The sequence below is a fragment of the Vanacampus margaritifer genome, chromosome 1 (assembly GCF_051991255.1).
Source record: "Vanacampus margaritifer isolate UIUO_Vmar chromosome 1, RoL_Vmar_1.0, whole genome shotgun sequence".
Lineage (NCBI taxonomy): Eukaryota > Metazoa > Chordata > Actinopteri > Syngnathiformes > Syngnathidae > Vanacampus > Vanacampus margaritifer.
Window position 1 is genome coordinate 4865674 of NC_135432.1, and position 18257 is coordinate 4883930.

General features: G+C 41.6%; 1 protein-coding gene and 1 long non-coding RNA gene across 4 annotated transcripts in view; one reads left to right on the forward strand and one right to left on the reverse strand.

The window, feature by feature from the left end:
* Window positions 1-18257, reverse strand: part of nav1a (neuron navigator 1a) — a 121958-nt gene that overhangs the window by 44267 nt on the left and 59434 nt on the right. The window lies entirely within an intron of this gene.
* LOC144053491 (uncharacterized) lies at window positions 6619-15966 on the forward strand. Its single transcript, XR_013294445.1, has 2 exons — window positions 6619-7275; window positions 13101-15966. It is a non-coding gene; the product is annotated as an uncharacterized LOC144053491 (long non-coding RNA).

Genomic DNA, 18257 nt, shown 5'->3' on the forward strand with positions numbered 1-18257 from the left:
TCAATTGAATGATGCCATACAGTGCTACCGCATCATTTATGATGAAAAAAGAAGAAAACTGTGCAATCGTCGTTAGATCGCTTCTTTCGGCCAGTTTCTAGTAAATCCTTCAAGGAAGATACTCATCAACCCTCATCTTCTTCTCCGCGACCCTCAACTTCTTCCTACATTGAAGTTACGGAGGAGGAAGTAACTTTTGAAGCCCATTCCAGCGACGACGAATAACCTCTCATGATATAAAATCCTCCTCTTCCTCCATCAAATCCATAAGCATCGAGTACATCTTCCAAAAGTAAGTTAAACTTCATTTTATTTATCTTTTTACGTACATGTACACACTGTGTGTGTCTCTCGCTCTCTCTCTCTAACATACGTAGTACAGTACTGTACGTATTCTCTTTAAACATAAATTATAATACAAAATATAGCACTGGAGCAACTTACGAACAAATTCACCTTACGAACGATCGCTCGGAACGTAACTCGTTCGTAAGTTGGGGGGCGTCTGTACTAATAACTAAAACTAACATATGTGATTTAAAACGCGTAATTAAACACCTCTGTTACAATCTTGGTCGGAGAGCATGTTTGCTAGTAAAATGTATGAGCATTGATCTGCTAACCTCGTACTGGCTGCCATTTTAGAAGATCATCGATTAGATACAGAACTACGCTGTACGAGATTCAATGGACGTATACGAGGCAATTGGTTCTTATGCCGTCCACCGCCCGGGAGGGGGCGTTCCTATGAGGGCTGTGACGTCGCATGCAAATGGTAAATATAGTAGCTCTTTTCTTATGTTCTCATTTTGCATTTGACTTTTTCTCCCCAAAATGTCTGGAAGCGCATCATGGAAAGTCTTCTTTTTCTTTAAGCGGCAGCATATTTGAAGCTTGCTTTTAAGGGATTTTTTTATTGACATTGGTGTTATTCAATTTCTAATGAATATATTTGACAAAGCATGGCTCTTGCCACAATGCATGCCAACCAGAAGCTCAGCTGCACTGTGTTTGTTTACAGAACAGTCGTGTCATGTCACTCATTAACTTGAGCAACTTGAAGAAAAAAAAATAAACATGTGAGGTTGTCACAGTCAAAACAATATATTGGGGGAATACGGGTCTGTGGCAGCATTTGTTTTTATAAACATTCTCCAGCAAAGTGCAAAGTTTAAATTGACAAATCACAATGCATATAGTGAAGTGGTGTAAGAAAAACAGATTTGAACCAGAAAGTCAGTTTGAATCGTTACATTAAAAATCAAGTTAAAAAAACATTTTTATAAGCAAATCCCCTCATAGCCATTGTGTTAGTCTTTTTTTTTTTTTTTTTTTTTTTAAATCGTCTCGTTCATTAGCAAGACCCGCCAATGAACCTTACAGGGTCCATAAATTCTGGGGAAAAGAGCTGCAGAGCACTTTACGTCCAGTCATTAACACACAAACTGCAGACTTGTTGGCTTCTCTAAAATTAGGCAGCGTTAACAGGGGATTTTATTTTGAAGTTGCTGCACAAGGAACTATACCAGAAGAACCCCGCAGGCTATTCTAAAGCTGGTCGGTACAGCCGTCAAAAGTGGTGTAGGGTAGTAACAGATCCATATCATAACACACTTCGGCGCAACGATAAAGTAGCAAGCTATCAGCTATCATCACATTCTCTGCATGGGAGAAACCAGCTCACAATCTACCGTTCCAAATCGTACCATGGCAAGCTGAGCAGTCGTGATCGCGTGGTTGAGGAAAATTTACGACTCAATTTTACAAATTGAATATTTTCCGCTCCCCCTGCTGTTTGTGAGAAGTGCCGGCTAATAAGCAAGGTGACGGCGGCATAAATAATCCCTAATCAGAATGTAATGAAGCACACGGGGTTAATGACTGCCAAGAGTGTTTGCATTGTAACAGCGTGTGTATTGGCGATGGGAGACTCGCGTTGGGTATCGTGTGTCCGCTCGCCCCCTCCCTGCATGAGCCCACCACCCACCCCCGTGCTTGGCTCCCCTTCATGACATCCATTGGTGTTTAAACACTTTAAACACTGAGTGGACCCCAGTGAATAGATGGGTCTGTTGAATGGAGGGAGGGTTGGGGGAGGTGATGGAGATCACTGACATGATCTATTCAGTAACGTGACAAAATGGTATGAAAGAGAAATAAAGAGATTGGAGGAAAGCCAGAGAGGATCATTGACAGTCTTTTTAAATGCGGGGCGAACAAAGACTTGTTCAGGCTACAGGCCACCCGTGCCATGTTGTACTTGTCTTGATTAGTTTCTTCTTTTGTGTTTTTTTTCTCGGGAGAGCTCAGTATTGTTAATTCGGTAATTTTACAGATTTGACATGTCATCATCATTGCTCTCTCTTTTTTAATTTTTTTAATTTTTTTTTTTACATTTTGTATGTGGGTGAGTATGTGCGTGTGTACGTGTGTATGTGTGCGTGCATGTGAGTGCGTACTCATTAGTTCACCTAAAACCTATTACAAATCTAATACCGTTCACCTAAACCGAATACTTCAGAATCCAGCTAGAATTGTGAGGTTGTCAGGAGACCCGAGGAAGAATCAAAGAAAAGAAAGGAAAAGTGAAATCCAGCACCGACCAGACATTAACCTACTACCCACCGGGTTACCAACCAGAGTCTTTCACCCCAGAAACATCTAAATTCCAACAAATTAGGGAGACCTCTTGATTAGTTTCAATGAAATGTACTTTTTAGGAAAGATTGTTACTCCCTCTCCATCACATTGCACTTTTGATTTTCGGACTTGCAGGTGTTGTGTACAGCCGCTGCCATTACTGTTGCTTGGTATTACGAATCAAAAGAACCTGCTTCTGTGACCACACACACACAGTCAACTAATTCAAACTCACAATCTCTCTCCAGGAAGGGGAGCACGGTGGTGAGGGGGTCTTGACTTTATTTATGTCAAGCCTCATCCGAGTTTCTGGAAGGGACAGTTGGACAGCGCTCCGAGTCTGTCTGGCCAACTTTTGCTTTGACCGCTGACTCACGTCCAGACATGTCTGCCTTCCCTGTTTGTTTGCCTCCCTCTTTCACCACTGACCACCTTCTCACTCAGTAAGACCGCACAAGTACACTGGGGCTGCATCTGTGTCGTATAAGGGAGTATAATTAGGTGGTGATGCGACTGTGTAATGATAGTACACACGCAGGGTCATTCCAGTGACCCTGGGAACCTGTCACTCCTCCACTGATGAAAGAGGGAAGAGACCTGGGAAAGCTCTTCCCCTCTTATCAGAGCAGAAACACACACACACACTCCACATATAAACACACTCATCACACAAGCGTAGCCACACACGTTAATAGCGGCCATTGTGCTCATTGGTTTTAGATGAGACGTGACCCAAGCAAAAGAGCAAAATATTTTCATCTTCCTCAAATTTGAAAGGGGAAGCAAACCTAAAACGGCGCATCACAGGATACATCTGGCGGTGCTCGAAACAGACACGCGGCCTGGCTAAACAAATGAGTGCACTGTAAACAACATGAATATAAATAAAGTTGGAGGACAACAGCTGGGTGACAAGCAACAGAGCAGACAGCTGACAGTCGGTACAACAACGCTGTCACCAGGTACATTTGGTCACGTGACTTTAGCAGTGGTGGGAAGTAACGCAGGACAAATCATTTGGTATTATACTTGAGTAGATTTTTTTCCCCCAGTATATGTACTTTTTCTTACTTTTACTGTCGACAACAGATGCCTGCACTTTCCACTGCTTACGTTGTCAAAATGGGTAGTTCAACCTCAGCAGATGACAACACCATGTAAAAAAAAAAAATGATATGAAATATTGTGCCACCAGAAACATAATTTGAATAATTTATTACATTTTAAATTTGAGTTGCTTAACTTGAAAAATTGCATTGAAAAACTGAAACGGAATTGTACAATTTGAATTTGAATGTATTTGTTTGGAATTGAAGTCTAACTTGAAACTGAATTTTAAATAATGAAATTTATTTGATTTTCTCTGAAACTGTTCACCATGTTAGCAAAGTTATGGGAACACAATGTTAATAATGCAGTCGAGCCAACACAAGCTAGCTGTGAGTTAAAAAACAACAACAAAAACAACCCACGTAGTGTCATTTTTTTTATTCTTAGCACTATGTAACTTAATGAAAAATAGAAATATGAAATGAAAATATAATTTTGCATGCAGAGAAGTTAAGAAAAACACTACTGACAGTATTTTGCTTGATACATTTGTAATTATTACATTTCAAAGCCTGTACCTTTTACTTTTTACTTATTCTTATACTCATTCACTCACAGCCATTTTCACTGAAGCAACCCCCTTCGCTCCCAGCTGGATTTTGACTGATTTTGCAAGGCCCACAGAATGTTGTGTTCTATTGCTATAAAAACATGGAACCTACTAAAAGAACGATTAGAGTCTCTCCTTTCATCAGGAAAAACAGTATATTTCTATCTGTTTCAGTTTTGCAGCAATTAGCATTAGAATATTGCTAAGTTTCATCATTATTCACAAATCTGTTGAAAACAGTGGGGAAAAGGGCGTTTTGCAACATGGCCTTGGTTGATCTCTTATACTCTGCTGCCACCTGCTGGCCGTTTTTGCAATAACTACCATTGCGTCAAGTGTCCTCTTCAGTTCAGAGGCTGCATCAAAGCCGACTGTATACTCTAGCATAAAAAAAATAAAATAAAAAGACGTATAAATACGTTTTTGGGACCATGGTAACATTTAAAATAAAACGTATGTATACTTTTTTGGGAGCAAATGAGTTAAGCACAGGAGTTGAGTCGGCAACTTCCAATCATCCATGATTCATGACCTTAAGCAGGATGTAGAAAATATTTGGGCGAATGGAAGGCTGTATTAAGTTAAATATTTTTTGTTCCTCAAAAAAGAAATAAATTCGTTTTTAAGGCAGCACCTGATCAAATAGAATGTCCAAGTGCTGGCCACAGACAGACATTTTGGATTGATTGTGAGGTTAGCTGAGGTTAAGTGGAAGATCCTTCATCACAAGACCACCAAAAGTCTTTTAGAATTAATGCAGGTGTGCGACTACTTGGGACACAAAATAAAAACAGTGTGCGACAAATGAATCAACTCAAAAATGACTCAAATGGTTTGTCATCTCTTTGGAAACTAACCATGACGCCCCCACTGTCAGGAGCGGGGGGCGCTCATGGGCAAGGGAGAGATTAAGATGAAGTGATGGTGTAATGGGGAGAACAGGAAGGGAGAATGGCAGGAGGGTGGCGAGAAATGTGCGGGGATAATGTCGAAACAACTCGGGAGAATAACACAGCGGGAGTCGGGTGGCGGGGGAAGCAAGGTGGATTGTCATGCGCATTACAAGTCCCCGTCACACCCTTTTGTTAAAAGTTGCAAAGTCTCACTGGCGTGTAGATTAGGTGTGTGTGTGTGTGTGTGTGTGTGTGTGTGTGTGTGTGTGTGTGTGTGCGTGTGTAGTGTAGATTTGAGCAGGCTTATATCCAAAGCTCATCTTCTACCGTGCAGTTTCATTTACCCCCTAGAGTGAAGCTAAGCAAGTACTTAGGAAGTATGGAAGCATGGCATGAATGAATGAATGAATGTGTGCGCGGGTGTGTATGGGGTCGAGTGGGGGAGCAGGGTGGGCGGTAGTTTTTTTTTGGTGTTTTTTTTTTTAACTGCGGGAACCCATCTTGAATGAGCTGGATCATTTCCTCAAGCGCTTTCTTCACAATGACATTTTCAAACCATAGTTGCAAATGTGTTTGAAATCAAGTGCATACACACAAGTCTCCCAAAAATGGTTTCTGTTATAAAGACAAATATTATTATTATATCCTTTGTCTTGATTTAAGAAAGATTTTTTTAATTGCTCTTTCCAAACCACCAACAAAATAACATTCTTCATGTACCAAAGCGTGATATTTAAGTTAGCCTTAACATCTAAGGAGGATTTGTGTAAAGCGCTAAAAAAAGATTTAGGCAGGCAAAGCTAGCAGATTTCTCTTGGAAGCTAAAAGTATTTAATTGTAAGTATTTATCAAGTTCAAATGTCCCCTTTCAACGAATGAAAATCTTCCCAGTCAACTATTTGCATTATGCAAACAAATGTACTTTTACCAGGTTGTGTAGGAAAGGGCAAGAAAATCATAACGGGTTAATTAAATGGTGTCTTTTGCCATGATTTATTGTTTATATTTGGCTCTTGCTTACATGAGAGAAGGAGTGAGAGGGTTTACCAACAAACGAGGATAACAAGAAGTGAACTGCAGAGGAAGACCAAGATGAAGATGACCAAGAAGAAGTGAACTGACAGACAGAAGATAGCAATACAGTAATTTTTTTTCCCGCATTCTATTTTTTTTTTTAAATTTTCAACAAATTTGTTCGTGTTCATTTAACATTTTTTTTTGCGTTTTTCTTCTTCTTCATTTTTTAAGCATTTGTTGTACATTTTGTAGATTTTTGGAGCATTATTGCTTTAGCAGTGACGGTTGGCAAAGTCAATATGGTCACTATAATAACAATATGAAATATTCCAACCATTGCACCTCTCATGCGAGAACATCTCGTTCTTTTTGTCCTAATCTGCCACTAACAGATTTAGTTGTTGTAAGAATTATTTTGGAGGATTATTATACATTTGCCGTGTTGAAGTGAATTGCCTCTTGGGAAAACAATTGCAGTGAGAACATAAATACATTGAAGTGTAAGTCAACGTAATCATGTGGTAGTTTTTGTTTAGGATTGTTATGTATTGCAAAGGAGTGTTGTTGTATTGAGTGAAGTTGCAGGAGGACGACTCAGCTGCAGAGTGAGGACAACTGATAAGAAGACGAGACGCACGTCAACGCCAGGGCCCCTGGACTTGCATGCCGCACTTAGAGAGTGTGAAGTGAGATAGGAGTTGTTTTTCTCTTTCTGTCATGTAATCAGATGCCCCGATTAATATATATATGGGGGCTATTTGAATGATGAACCAAGAGACTCTGTACCGATCAAACTAAGGCTGCAGTTTTCTCTTCCTCATGAGCAATAAATTTGGAACCAGATGCTTCCTCTCTCTTTATTTGATAAATGTCTACATCTGAACCTGACATTTAAATTGGTCCTTCGTAGCCGGATTGCAACATACCGGAGGTGCCCGGAGGCAGAGCCGACGACCAAGAAAAGACCGTGGCCACGGCAGCTGTCCCTTTTTAGGGGACTGGACCTCGGCCCTGTTTCTGGGGACTAAAGGTTGAAGCAAGCCAGGAAGAGAGAAGGCAACACTGGTAGGACACTTATATTTTCATTGGCGGATGTTTGGTAAATGAGTGTCCGTTTAAAGTTAAGGGCGACGGTGTCCTACGCGCGTTTAAACTCCGTGGAAAAGAGGGCGACGGTGTCCTGTACGTATTTAAACTCCGTGGATAAAAGAAATAGACAGAGGAAGTCTATAAAATTGAGGAAAAGGGGATAGAATAAAAAACCGTAAGAATACTAGTCAATGTTGCGTGAAGAGACAGAGAGAGTCTATAACACTGGAAGAGGGCGACGGTGTCCTACGCGCGTTTACACTCCGTAGAGAGGGAGTGAGTGGAGGTTCGCTACCTCGGTGTGAGTGGAGGTTCGCTACCTCATTATTGTTTGTTCGGGGACTTAAAGTCAGTTTAATCTCTTTAAGAAAATCACTGACTTCAACATGGGGAAAACAAATAGCAAAATAGCCAACAAGAAAGACCCGAAACAACAGTTAACATGTAAGGACTGGAAGTTTGTAGAAAACCAATGTCCTTCTAAAACAAAACATTTAAATTTGTGGATAACGAAATATGAATTTGCTGGCCAGCTTAATACACAAAAAATATTTAACTTGCAAGATAAAATAAAAACCACACGAAAAGATAATAAGAAGAAAATGAGCAAAGACGGATACGAGGATACAGAATTTTGGATGGTAATGGCACAAAAAAGGAGGGAAGATAAAAGTAATGATAAAATCGAGAAAGAGTCCAAAAATAAAAGATGGGAAAAAGAGAAAGAGATGGGGGAAAATACAGTCATGTTTCAAAGAAAAGAAGATGATGAGACAGGGCCAGTGGGATTTAAAAAAGAGGAAAAATGGGAAGATAGGGAACAAACCCCCGAAAAATCTCTACAATCGACCTTGTATCCGCCGCTCCCGAGTTCTCCCTTGCCACCCTCACCCCCGCCCACGGGGGCCGTGGGTAATACCATGCAGACAAGAAAGAAGGGGAACTTGAGAGTTACTTTTTCTAAAACAATGGGGAAGCTTTTCTCCCCTGAGCAAGTGAAGCTTCCCTCATCGGAGGAGGAATTACAAGATTCTTTTCCGATGATAGAAGTGGCGAATCCTAATGTAGATGACGATTCGCCTACAATTTTGGTACATCGAACATGGACTCAAGAGGATGTTAAAAAAGCAGTAGATGGCATTACATCCCACAAAATCGATGTTAATGAATTTGTGCAACAAATGGAAGACCTCAGAAGGTCTTACCACCTGAACGGGGTAGAGGTCCAGCAGGTGTGGATGGCAGCCCTAAAAAATGATTGGCATAGCGTCAGAGGAGATTGGGAACCAAAAGATTGCCACGTTGTTTTGGCTCATGATAGCCGAGAACTTGCACACCAGGTCCGCAGATTAATGGACCGAACAAGAGAAAAATTTAAAGTAAGAGCAAATTATACAGCCATCGGGAGAGTAACCCAAAAAGAGGGGGAACCATTCGATGATTATAGAGTGCGAATGACTGCGTGCTTTAAAGCTAATAGCGGCATTCCTGAAAATCACGATGAAGGAAGTCTTTTTGAGGAGCAGTTAAAAAATGCTCTCCATGCCAACACGCATCACACTATTCATCAGTGGGTTGAAAAACATTGGGTGGATAAAGCAACGGGAACGTTAGAACAATACATTAGTCAAGCACTGCATGCTGAAAGAGTACTGCAGGCCAAAAAGAAAAAGACAGACACATTTATTATTGAGAACGAGGAGAATGAATTCTACTTTCAAAACCGAGGAAAAGGTTTTTACCAAAACAGGGGCCGAGGAAGGGGTAGACCTCAATTTAAAATAGGACCCGCCGGCAAGGGGCGCGGCTACGCCACAGGCCCAAAAGAAGTCACCTGTTGGTGTTGTGGGGAGACAGGGCATTTTTCGAGGCACTGTCCCCACAATAGGAATGATGCATGACTAGAAAAATCAGCTTCCCGACAGGATGACAAACAAAAAGCCATCGAAGAAAATGTGACATTAAATTTGCAAGAGATCTTGGTATTCGATATTTCAAAACCAGAAGTGCAACTCATTGTAAATGGAAAGCCAATAACCTTTCTTTGCGACACAGGGGCATGTAAAACTGCTTGTAATGAGTCTATTCCAGGCGCCGTCATGTCAACAAATAAGATATGGATTAGGACAGCTCAGGGGGATCTCTCTGCAGTTTCTGAAACTAACCCTGTGTGGATAAGAGACCCCCTGGGGGAATCGTGCAAATTGCCAATATTGGTGGTACCAGATTGTCCCGTTAATTTGCTGGGGAGAGATGGGCTGTGTAGATTGGGATTAGCGTTAATATCAACACCCGAGGGACACATGGTGGTAAAAAGACGAAGTGAAATAATTGAATCAGATTTGTATGTGATGCAAGGATTTGGGGAACCGCTTTTTTACTACTCATTGGATATGACAAATAAACCGCCACTGTTTACAGGAAAAGCATTGCTCGAACAAGCCGACTATTTTGTAACAGAAGAACAAAATAAAATGAATGAGAACTACCTTCATGTAACTATGTGGTACAAAAAGACCCCAGGTCCAGATCCCGAATATGAATTTAAATTGGAAAAATATACTCCCGAGACAATCGTGATTGACTATTTGTATACTGATAATTTGGGAACCGCAGTGGCAGGCGTCAGACTTCCACTTAAACTGGAAGATCTACATAAGGAAATGACGCCTCCACACGTGTCATTATTCAAACCTTTTGACTTAAAATGGAATCAATTGGGAGGATTCGTAAAATTGGGCCAAATAGTGAATGATTGGGAACCTGACGGGGAAAAGTCAGGCACCGAATATAGTGAGAGGGCAAAAATGACGAGAAAGGCATTGTTCTGGAAAGTACAGGTCAATGCTGGACGTCACCTCCAACAAAAATGACACGATATTGATTCCTTCCTCTTAACAGAGGAAGAGGAAGAATTTTTAAAAAGGGTTCCAAATTGTTTATGGTCAGAAGGGCCTTCCGATGTAGGACTCATTAAAGGAGCACAACCTGTGCAAATTAGACCAAAAACAGAATATCGTCCATGCATAAGGCAGTATCCGTTAAAACCAGACGCATTAGAAGGGATACAACCAGTTATTGAGTCGTTAATAAAAGCAGGGGTAATAGTTCAATGCCCGGATTCTCCCTGCAACACACCAATTTTTCCAGTAAAAAAGTCTCCACCTTCTGTCGGTTGGAGAATGGTCCAGGATCTTCAAGCAGTAAATGCCGCTGTAATACAACGAGCACCCTGCGTTCCTGACCCACATACACTGCTAAATTCATTAAGACCGGATGCAACAGTTTTTACAGTAGTAGATGTTAGCAATGCATTTTTCTCTGTTCCTGTCGACCAGGATAGCCAATATTGGTTCGCATTTACGTTCAAAGGCAAAAAACTGACGTTTACGAGATTGCCACAGGGCTTTTGCGAGAGTCCCACTATTTACTCACAAGTAATGATGGCGAGCATGTCTACATTTGAACCACCATGTGGGAGCCAAATTCTACTCTATGTAGACGATATCTTATTGGCATCACCCGATTTGGGAGCTTGCAAAACAGATACTATTGCTCTGTTATGTCATTTGGCCAAGGAAGGTCATAAAGTAAGCAAGAACAAGCTACAGTTGTGTAAAAACCAAGTGAAATACTTAGGACATAATCTGAGTAAAGGTGGTCGAACAATCTTACAAGATAGAAAAATGACCGTCTTGCAGGCTCCGAAACCAGTAACGAAAAAGCAGATGATGTCATTTTTGGGGCTCACGAATTATTGTAGGACATGGATTCCAAATTATGCAGAAATTGTTGCTCCTCTTTCAAAAGTGATGTATGAAGAGGACTTAAAAATGTCTTCACCTTTGCACTGGTCACAAGAAGCTGAACAGGCTTTTTGTGAGATAAAGCAAGCCTTGGTGTCAAGTGCGGCCTTGGCTTTACCAGATTATTCTAAACCTTTTGTTCAAATGGTAGACTGTAAAAATGAATATATGACGTCTTTGCTGGCACAGAAATATGGCGAAAAGCTAAGACCTGTGGCATATTACTCTTCAAGGCTGGATAGTGTGGCATGTGCACTTCCTCATTGTGTGAGAGCCGTTGTGGCAGCTTCAATGGCAGTGGAAAGCAGCTCATTAGTAGTGCTTTTCCACCCATTGACTCTAAAAGTTCCACATGCAGTTTCTGCGTTGCTGTTGCAAACCAACATGATATTTTTGTCCCCGGCCCGACATCTATCTTGTATGGCCATTCTACTATCGCAGCCACATCTTACATTGGAAAGGTGTACAGTTCTGAACCCGGCCACATTAATGCCACTTCCTGAGGATGGTGACCGTCATGATTGTCAGGAACTGGCTGAACAAACGACTAAATGCAGACCAGATTTAAAAGACCAACCCTTACCCAACGGAGCCGTTCTCTTTGTGGACGGCTCATCCAAGAAAAATGAGTTTGGTAAAACGCAATCGGGATATGCAGTAGTTTCGCTGGACACGGTGCTAAAATCGGAGCCACTTCCTTCGCACTATTCAGCCCAGGCTGCTGAGCTGGTGGCCCTGACAGAAGCATGTAAACTAATGACTGGAAAAATAGTCACAATTTACACCGATAGTCAGTACGCATTCTCGACGTGTCATGTGTTTGCGCAATATTGGAGAAATAGAGGAATGATAACATCAACGGGGAAACCAGTGACACATGCGGATCTCCTGTTAAATCTATTAAACGCTGTGCAGTTGCCAACTGGGATTGCGATATGCAAATGTGCAGCACACACTACAGGCACGGACGAAATTACTTTGGGAAATGCATTTGCGGATAAAACAGCAAAAGAGGCGGCTGTAAAACCCCTCTTGGGAGTGGCTGAATGCACGCCACCAGACGATGTTCTGTGTAAAAAGATTCTTATTGACATGCAACAACAGAGTCCGGTGCGAGAACAGGAACAATGGGAAAAGCAGGGGGCGACTTTAATTGATGGTGTTTATGTCAGCTCAGAAAAGAAACCCATTCTTCCAAAAAATCTTTATAAGTGGGCCGCTATATTGACACATGGTGTGACCCATGTGTCAACAGGGGGGATGGTGGGACAGATACACAAAATATATACGACATATGGCTTTAATTTATACTCAAAAAATTTTTGTAGAGCTTGTATGATCTGTGCTCGACATAATCCCCAGGGAAATGTGCGCCCAAAACGGGGACAGTTTCCGCAGGCAACATACCCTTTTCAACGGATCCATATGGATTTCATTGAATTGAGCAAAAGTGAAGGAAAACAATATTGCCTTGTTATCATAGATGCATATTCAAAATGGGTAGAAATCTTCCCATCCAAAAAACCAGACGCATTAACAGTGGCAAAGGCACTATGTAAAGACATAATACCAAGATATGGCATACCAGAAACCATTTACAGTGACAATGGAACACATTTTGTAAATCAAATCATAAATAAAATAGGGCAGATGTTTCACATAGCCCTAAAACGCCATTGTTCATACCATCCCCAAAGTGCAGGCTTAGTAGAAAGGATGAATGGAACTGTAAAAAACAGACTAAAAAAATGTATGGAAGAAACTAAAAGACCCTGGACCCAGTGCGTGGATCTGGTAAAATTATACATTAACATTACAAGTACCTCAGGTCTAACACCTTATGAGGTCCTTTTTGGCAGACCATATAGGTTACCAGTTTTTTCCACATACTGGGAAGTGGACAACGAAGCCAGTTTGGCCGATTATATGCGAAAAACATTAGAGAAAAGAGATGAATTGAAATTACCAGAAGGCGATTGTGCTTCTCTCCAACAGGAAGAACTGGTAGCTCCAGGAGACTGGGTACTGATCCGAAGCCTCAAAAAGAAGCACTGGAATTCTCCAAAGTGGGAAGGCCCTCATCAAGTGCTGCTGACCACGCCGACGGCCATAAAGATTGAAGCAAGGAGCACTTGGATACATCTTACGCATTGTAAAAAGGTCATCTCAACCGACAAACCCAACAGGGAGGGTGAGCGAAAGTCTGATTCAAAGGTGGGAGCAGATATATAGAATCTGAAAATACCTGCGGTCAGTGAAGTTTTCCAAGACGCCTAACCTAATTAGGGGTTCTCGGTCGACATGGCTATTGCGTGGATAAGATTTGCGGTACTATGTTGTGTGGTCTTTGTGACCGTGAAGGCTATCCATTCACCAAATTACGCACCGACAAACAATAATAGAGGAGGGTCAACGAAGGAAATAAGATTACCCGATAAAAAGAACTTCACGTCATGTACAAGAAGTGATAGCTCTGCAAATCCGGTAACAATGCTTTGCCTACCAGCAAACAATGTCACGACTGCCATTATACCATGGTCCCAAATTACGTTAAGTGAGGCAACCGTTTTAAAAGTGGGACGCCATGTGTACAGCGCGCAGAGTTATGGACGACAATACACATGGTATTTAACCGCGAGAACCAGGGGATGGGACGGATTGGTGGCAGAAACAGGGGATGACTGGTCTGATTGGACTACGAATAGGTGTGCAAAAATACTACGACCACAAATATCTTTAAAGCATGTGGCAGTGGGTCTCCAGCTAACCGTCAAAGCCACAAATTGGGGATGCGATAATAATCCATGTGAGGAACTAGATCTGAGTCCACATGCTCAGGGGGTAGACCCTTATCACACCATAGTCGTTTGCGTATCCTCTACTTTAACAGACCCCGTGGAAGCTGTCCACACGCCTTCACAAAAAAGCAAAACCCTAAAGACCGAGCCATCCAGAATATTGATAAAGTTAAAAGAAAAGCTTTCTGTCGATGATAAATTTTTAGCCATAACAGGCGTCACTCAACTAGGAAATAATTGGCTACTGTTAATGGAAACGGCTGCAAAGGCAGCAAATTACAGCTGCGTTTCATGTATGGGACCAAGACCATTGTTAAGAGTAATCCCAACAAGTATTCCACCAGCATGTTTGATAGAAGTAATGACAAAAGTGTCGCCTAATGCAGCCTGTGCTAGTTGGAATGATGTATATCCTGTAACCAAGGCAACAAAAGATAAACCAATTTTTTCTGTTGAAGTTGCAATGGCTAACTTTTCATGCACAAATCTTACAGGAACAAAAAATAAAGTGGGAAGCCTCGCTCCAACATGGTGTAAAACGACTGTGCTCCAAACAGGACCATTGCTGCCACGAAGTGACGTGTGGTGGTGGTGCGGAGGCACCAAATTGTTTGATTCTTTGAATGATGCAACTGGTGTGTGTGCATTGGTGTCGCTGCTGTTACCGGTGCTTATTTTTCCATCCACACTGGGGGATATTCAGAGAGCAGTTTCGGCTCATGATCCCCTCCACCATCTCTCAAGAAAGCGACGTGCTTCCTGGTGGGACGGTGGACCAACCTATTTGGATGCAATTGGAGTTCCTCGCGGCGTTCCGGATGAGTATAAGTTGGCAAATCAAATTGCAGCGGGGTGGGAATCTATTTTCATATGGATAACACCTAATAAAAATGTAGACCGAATCAACTACATCCATTACAATGTACAAAAATTGGGGAATTATACTGAAGAAGGATTTATAGCTGTCAGAGAACAATTGGCTGCAACATCACTCATGGCGTTCCAGAACCGCATTGCGGTCGACATGCTACTGGCAGAGAAAGGTGGCGTTTGCGCTATGTTTGGGGACCAGTGTTGTACATTTATACCAAACAACACATCTCCGGATGGGTCCCTCACGAGAGCCATTGAAGGCCTGCGCACCCTGAATCGAAAGATGAAAGAACACTCAGGTGTGTCCACCTCAGCATGGGATGAGTGGTGGGAAAAAACGTTTGGTAAATATAAAAGTTTGGTATTTTCTGTCATGATTTCTATGACTCTGTTCACCTCAATTCTTGTGCTGTGTGGATGTTGTTGTATTCCCTGCATTCGCGCATTACTCGTCCGACTTATCTCAACCGTCATCGCTCCCACAAATTCTAAAATACAAGAGATGTACCCTTTGCTTATTTCTGAAAATAATGGTGATGGGGGGGACACTAATGACCAAACAGATGATGAGATAATTTCTCCTGCCGTCCTATTTTACACACCTTAAAACTTAATATATATATATAAGGGGACATGATGGAATGTTTAAGTTTGTCATCCAGTAAATGATTCAACTGAATAAAGCCTTTATGGAAGTTCTTTTGATGACAAATTTTTTGGAGGCAAATGTAGAATAAACAGGAGGGAAATGTAAGAATTATTTTGGAGGATTATTATACATTTGCCGTGTTGAAGTGAATTGCCTCTTGGGAAAACAATTGCAGTGAGAACATAAATACATTGAAGTGTAAGTCAACGTAATCATGTGGTAGTTTTTGTTTAGGATTGTTATGTATTGCAAAGGAGTGTTGTTGTATTGAGTGAAGTTGCAGGAGGACGACTCAGCTGCAGAGTGAGGACAACTGATAAGAAGACGAGACGCACGTCAACGCCAGGGCCCCTGGACTTGCATGCCGCACTTAGAGAGTGTGAAGTGAGATAGGAGTTGTTTTTCTCTTTCTGTCATGTAATCAGATGCCCCGATTAATATATATATGGGGGCTATTTGAATGATGAACCAAGAGACTCTGTACCGATCAAACTAAGGCTGCAGTTTTCTCTTCCTCATGAGCAATAAATTTGGAACCAGATGCTTCCTCTCTCTTTATTTGATAAATGTCTACATCTGAACCTGACAGTTGTTGACTCAGCGATTGGCTTGAAACTTGATGTTTTTGAAGCTTGTGTAGAGAGAGTGTGAGTCTTAGAGTGTGTTTTTTTCCAGCCACTTTCATCCTTCACCTTGCTTTAAATTGTATGACGCGATCATAATAACATCGAGCGGAAAAAGCGAGATTTGCCTCTTTCCTTGAAGGAAATGTGATGAAATTGGACGGCTAGACAAAAGTCGTGACCTTTGAACTTCTGAGCCACCTCACGCGCACCATGTTTATTGCAACTGCTTAGTCATGTGTTGACATGGTAACACATCTCTCTGAACTAAGTGGGGGTCCTCCACACACACGCACACGCACGCTATGGTGGATACCTCGAATAGCTGGGTGAGCAAGTTCCACGGTTCGATTTTTCCGTTTTAACCCTGGAGAACCCACGGGGTCAAATTTGGCCCCTATAAATTCTGCTACTCAAATAACAAAGACCTTCTTTTTTTTCCAGCAGTGATTTTGTCCCTGTGTTCTTGTTTCCATTGGCCAAAGTGTGTACATTCAAAATCCAGTTCTAAAATGCAACAAATAAAACAAAAAAATTATATTGTTCAATGTAGCTGTGTATTTGATTGATTATTTTCTTCAATTCTAAATAGTTTACTGACAGTTTTTGTTATTCAGATTTTTTCGAAATGATACCCCTAAATCCCAAAATGGTCAAATTTCGCCCTAATCCTAAATTAGGGAATAAAGGGTTAAAATTGAAAAAACATATATTTTGGTGTTCAGTGAATTTATAGCAGTCATTTAATGAAAGAAGAAAAGGGTTCTTGGGTTCTCCAGGGTTAATTAACTCTTTCACTGCCAGACGTTTTGAGAAACGGGTTGTCCCCACTGTCAGCCGATTTAAGCATTTTGAGTGATCTTTCAAGGTCCACAGAAAATGTTGTGTTTGGACTATGGAAACACACATACTACCAAATGAAAGATTGGCTTTCAGCTTTCATCAGAAAAAAAGAGTTTGTTTCTACCTTATTCCATTCTTCAGTAATCAACAATAGAAAATGGTTACTTTCACCGAAATTCTCTGTTTTGAAACAAAAAACGGAGAAAAAGAGCTTTTTGTGAAACGATGTTATTTCATGCACTCTAGTGAATTGTACACTTCTTTTTGTCCATGAATGATGCCACAAACACCTAAATAGTGCTTTACTTCTGTAAAACGCTTTCACCAACAATGAAAAAGTGTTTTTTGATTGCAAAATACGTTTATTTCCATTCAACAGTGTAACAATTTGACAAAACAATTTCGCAAACTATTTACAAATGTGTGCAACTGTGGTACTATTTACAATTATGTGGATGTTTCAAATACAGTTTTTCTTTTTGTAACACTGCCCTGCGTGCAAGGAGACGCAGCAGGATTTGCACAACAGTTTACTTTCACTTTCACATTGGTCCGTTTTGCGTGCAAACGTTACACTTTCTTGACGGCCTTTTTTTCCGGGGAATAAAAAGCAAGTAGCAGACTGTACACACTTCCTCCGATGAATATGCATTGGACTCGGGGCACTCTCCGTCGTCCGATCGAACGTCCGCCTGTGCGTGCTCGGTTGCGCTCCGCGTTACGACACCGTCATAGCCGCCGCGTCAGCGGGTCCAATTTCGCCGTCAAGCTCGGATTCACCTTCATCATCATCGATGATGATCATCGTCGTCATCAATGTACTCTTTTAGCGTTGGTCGATGCCTTTCGTCTTGTAAGTGTAGAGCTGCTTGCAAACGCTCGCCATTGCCCGTTCCCTCCTCCATCTAGCTCCATCTAACGTCTTCTACTGCCGCGTCAATGCTTCCCAACCACGGAGTCACCACCCTCATCTTCATCATCGATGATGATCATCGTCGTCAACAATGTGCTCTTTCAGCGATGCTTTTGGTCTTTGAAAAAAACGTCTCGGGCGTGAACTCCTCGCGACCGGCCGCCATTTTTCCTTTGTCTTCCATTCTCATCTCCTGCTCGACGCTCTAGCTCCGCCTCTACTGACGCCCACCCGATCTTGTCAAAAGAGAGTCATCGCTGCCCTCTAGGGGCCAAAAATAGTCATTAGGCACAACAGACAGACTGGAAACTTTCACCAGACATGCGGAAGGGTTTCCTCTACCCGTTTCAAAAAAAAAAAAAAAATCATTGGATGACGTCTTTTGACGTCATTGGCAGTGAACCGTAGGTTTTTACTCAGTGTCAGTGGCAGTGAAAGAGTTAAGCATGGCAT